Here is a 5,167-nt window from a genome sequence, read left to right as displayed (position 1 = left end):
TTTTTCCTATTAGCACATCCTCTGGTTAATGCTAATTCTTGTTAGCATAGCCACCAATGCAACAGCAGCTGAGGGAGGAGGTGGAGGAGATTGATCTTTTCACAGAGTTTCAGTCTCATTATGACACAGTGACAGTTTTAACAAATATGTTAAAAAAAAACAACCCAAAACTTACTAAATAAATTAAAGTTACATCCTGCATGTTTAGCAAAACTCTGACTCATTGCCAAGAGTTCCCTTCTTGTTTCTTAGCTTCCCATGCTACATTTGGAAGGATGAGCGCGAAGCGTCCTACCCGCTGGTCAGGAGTTTTGACCATCAGGATAGGAAAGAGATGAAATGTGTTTTTGCAAGAGTCTCAGATGTTTTACCTGAAAAGGTGAAAGATGTTACAAGTGGTCAGATGCAAAAAGCTAATCGATGCCTTGAATAAAACCCCTGAGGCCATGTGTCTTGCTTGCTAAAAATTCTCCAGATCAAATTTATTTCAGTCTTACTCTCAGGCTACATTGAGGTTCAGCCTGAGGCAACAACAGGAAGAGGCTGATCGGGGCCTGGAGGGGGAACGGGAGGTACCTGCTGTTTGGGCACAAATCTGTAGTGTGAATGGTTTAAAAGACATTTTAACAAAATCATATCAATCTTTCAGTCAGTGCCTTGTTGTTGCACCTGAAAGTATTCAACCAAACAGCTTTAAACTAGTTTGAAGGTCAATATTTAATTTGGAGATAAAGGTTTATCTTAGAAACTAAATATTTAGCCTAATCTGTAGTCCATTTAAACTGCTAGTTACTGCTATCATTGTCACATTTTTAAATAAATAAAACAATGTGGGAAAAAGGCTAAAGAACTCAAATTATTTCTGTGCAACTTCATAACAGAACCTCATGATGAGGAACCTGAGGTTCACTACCTCAGGCCAACCTGGTGCCTGATCGGCTTCACTCACCTTCATTGGAAATGTCTGAACCAAGAACTGCAGTGAGGTCGGAATAATTATTGGTGCAACTGTAGTTGGAGATAATCTTTCTATTTTTAGGTTTTAGTGTGGTGTCACTGTCAGTAATTGTTTTGACGGCCAGCTGTGGGGCAGCAGCTGCAACATTAAGGAAGTAATGGTTGGTTTTCTGCAGCTGTGAAGGAGCTGCTGCTGTTGTTGTTGTTGCTGTTGCTGCTGTTGTTGTTGTTGTTGTTGTTCCTGCTGCTGTTGTTGTTGTTGTTGTTGTTGCTGCATCCAGAACCTTTCTGACCAAACAGGTTGTTTCCACTCTGGCCTGTGATTCAACAGATTTTCTCACCTGGCAAATGAACAAAACACACACAGCTTAGCTGCAGAGCAGCAGTTTTGTTTCTCAGCTCTGTCAGATCTACTGAAAAAATACTGAAGCTCTAACCTTTGGGCGGACTGCCGAAAAGTCAGGGGCTCAAAATGTAAGAACTCGGTTGGCTCGTTAAAAACAAAAAAGTCTTACAGCTCATTTTGAAACAATGTTTTAGAATTCTATCAGTCAGAGGCTTTCTCTTTGTTTTCATCCAACAGATGGCAGTTGAAATTCAACCTTTCTCTTTGGCGCTTTAGCCCCAGTAAACAGTCACACACATGAAAGGTCAAGCAGTGGTGGAACAAATTAAGAAAGGGAAATGGCCAGCAGATAGTGGTGAGGGTGAGGAAAAGGAATCAGACAGGAGGGAGACAGGATGCTGCAGGTCTCCTCTGGGTCTCTTCAGAGAGCCTGTAAATCACTGGGAAAGGCTCTCATCATCAGTTCAATCCAGACTGTCACACACAGAGGCAACAGTTTCTGACTGCAACCATTTGTGTAGTGAGAAGGAAAAACGGCTAGCAACAACAGCAACAGAAGCAGCAACAGCAGCAACAGAAGCAGCAACAACAGCAGCAGCAGCAACAGCAGAAGCAGCAACAACAGCAACAGCAGCAGCAACAACAGCAACAAAAGCAGCAACAACAGCAACAGAAGCAGCGGCAACAGCAACAGAAGCAGCAACAACAGCAACAAAAGCAGCAACAACAGCAACAGAAGCAGCAACAACAGCAACAGAAGCAGCAACAACAGCAACAAAAGCAGCAACAACAGCAACAGAAGCAGCAACAACAGCAACAGAAGCAGCGGCAACAGCAACAGAAGCAGCAACAACAGCAACAGAAGCAGCAACAACAGCAACAGAAGCAGCAACAACAGCAACAGAAGCAGCGGCAACAGCAACAGAAGCAACAACAGCAACAGAAGCAGCAACAACAGCAACAGAAGCAGCAGCAACAGCAACAAAAGCAGCAACAACAGCAACAAAAGCAGCGGCAACAGGAACAGAAGCAGCAACAACAGCAACAGAAGCAGCAACAACAGCAACAGAAGCAGCGGCAACAGCAACAGAAGCAGCAACAACAGCAACAAAAGCAGCAACAGAAGCAGCAACAACAGCAACAGAAGCAGCGGCAACAGCAACAGAAGCAGCAACAACAGCAACAGCAGCAACAACAGCAACAGAGCAGCAACAACAGCAACAGAAGCAGCAACAACAGCAACAAAAGCAGCAACAGAAGCAGCAACAACAGCAACAGAAGCAGCAACAACAGCAACAGAAGCAGCGGCAACAGCAACAGAAGCAACAACAGCAACAGAAGCAGCAACAACAGCAACAGAAACAGCAACAACAGCAACAGAAGCAGCAACAACAGCAACAGAAGCAGCAACGACAGCAACAAAAGCAGCGGCAACAGCAACAGAAGCAGCAACAACAGCAACAAAAGCAGCAACAACAGCAACAGAAGCAGCAACAACAGCAACAGAAGCAGCAGCAACAGCAACAGAAGCAGCAACAACAGCAACAACAGCAGCAACAACAGCAACAGAAGCAGCAACAACAGCAATAGAAGCAGCAACAACAGCAACAGAAGCAGCGACAACAGCAACAGAAGCAGCAACAACAGCAACAAAAGCAGCAACAACAGCAACAGAAGCAGCAACAACAGCAACAGAAGCAGCAACAACAGCAACAGAAGCAGCGGCAACAGCAACAGAAGCAGCAACAACAGCAACAGAAGCAGCAACAACAGCAACAGAAGCAGCGGCAACAGCAACAGAAGCAGCAACAACAGCAACAGAAGCAGCAACAACAGAAGCAGCAACAACAGCAACAAAAGCAGCGGCAACAGCAACAGAAGCAGCGGCAACAGCAACAGAAGCAGCAACAACAGCAACAGAAGCAGCGGCAACAGCAACAGAAGCAGCAACAACAGCAACAAAAGCAGCAACAGAAGCAGCAACAACAGCAACAGAAGCAGCAACAGCAACAAAAGCAGCGGCAACAGCAACAGAAGCAGCGGCAACAGCAACAGAAGCAACAACAGCAACAGAAGCAGCGGCAACAGCAACAGAAGCAGCAACAACAGCAACAAAAGCAGCAACAGAAGCAGCAACAACAGCAACAGAAGCAGCAACAACAGCAACAGAAGCAGCAACAACAGCAACAAAAGCAGCGGCAACAGCAACAGAAGCAGCAACAACAGCAACAAAAGCAGCAACAACAGCAACAAAAGCAGCAACAACAGCAACAAAAGCAGCAATAACAGCAACAGAAGCAGCAACAAAAGCAACAGAAGCAGTGGCTTGTTTTCCAAAGTGGGGAACCAAACATGAAACTTTCATGCAAATGTTTTACACAGTTAATCAGTTGATGCTCAAGTGGAGCTCAGAGATAAAGCTGGGCCAGTGAGGCATGGAAGTTCATTTACTAGCAAACACATCAAGAATGACCCCTGGAAGAACAAACTTCCAGAAAACTGCAAAACAGCTGAAATACTGAATTCTTTTAATTCAAAGCTATCCCACCTGTTTAGAGTTACATTGATGGACATTTTTGATGTATATTTTCTTGATGGTTTTGATTACAAAATGTAATGTTTATTCCTTGTTTCATAATTACTGTATTTTGGTTTTACGGTGTAAATCACTTTGCTGAAATGTCCTGTACAACATTTCTATTAAACTCGGCCTGAGTAACAAGTGCATCACCTCCATACTAAATCACATTGGCAACTACTGCTGTATACAGTCATTATGTCCAGTAACAACCTGATGTAATTTTGAAGCCTGAAATTAAAAATAAAACTCCTAAATTAATAATTTGCATATTGCTAAGTTTGAATGCATTCCATGAAAATAGCCACCTGATTTGTAAAAGATCAGGTTGTGCTCATAAACAGGGTGGCTCGGTGCAAAGCTAGAGGAGAATTGGAGCGGCTGGGAAATCCAAAGACACACTCACTGGTCACTTTATTACATCAGTTCAGTATGAGGCAAATGATCTGTGAAAAAAAATGTCCTCTGCATTTTCTCAGTGATAACTGGAAACAACCAATCAGAGCCAGGAGGTAGATCTTTGCACTCTGCTATACTACAGCTATGCTAGTTAGCGACAATGGATAAGCAGTTTTCCTGGAACGATATGTTGTTTCCACATCATTAGCATATTTAGCAGTGAGTACCAGGGATTGATTGACAGCGCTAAACCCCTCCTTCTGGCTCTGACTGGCTGTCTTTGGTGCTTTTCTTCAGAAGACAGCAGCAGCTCAGGGAGGAGGTGGAGGTCGATCTTTTCACAAACTACCTGTCTGACCTCATGTCATACGACATAGCGACCGCTTTAATAAGTAAGAAAAAAGTTTTAATAAAAGTCAAATACTGCAGCCATGAGTCACCCAAATTTGTGATAATGCCATAAATAAATGTCCTGTTGTGCTCATCAACACAGATTCACTGTAGATTCCAGTCATCTCACCTGTCTCTGTTAGTTAATAGTCAGACATGCAGCAGATCATCGTGTGTCTGTGGATGAGGGGAAGGCAGGCGGGGGAGTGAAGCTCTAAGGATGAGAAGTGTTGAAGGCAGATAGTTTTAAGGTAAGGTCAGCAATCTAAAGCAACAGGCAGCAAGAGAAGTGAGAACAGAGTGCAGGCAGGTGGAGTGGGTGGGTGGAGGCGAGCAGCAGGGGGGATTGGTGACTGAAGGACAGCTGCAGGAGTGGAAGGAGAGGCTTACAAGATGTCAGTGATGAACCTTTGGAGATTGAAAAAAAAGTTCAGTCTGGAAGGCAGGAAGACTGTCGAAGGTTTATGGATGGAGTAGCAGCAAAAAAACAAAGTCTA

The sequence above is a fragment of the Poeciliopsis prolifica genome, unplaced genomic scaffold (assembly GCF_027474105.1).
Source record: "Poeciliopsis prolifica strain line A6 unplaced genomic scaffold, Auburn_PproV2 SCAFFOLD003, whole genome shotgun sequence".
In the NCBI taxonomy this organism is placed as follows: Eukaryota; Metazoa; Chordata; class Actinopteri; order Cyprinodontiformes; family Poeciliidae; genus Poeciliopsis; species Poeciliopsis prolifica.
This window is presented reverse-complemented; position numbering follows the sequence as displayed.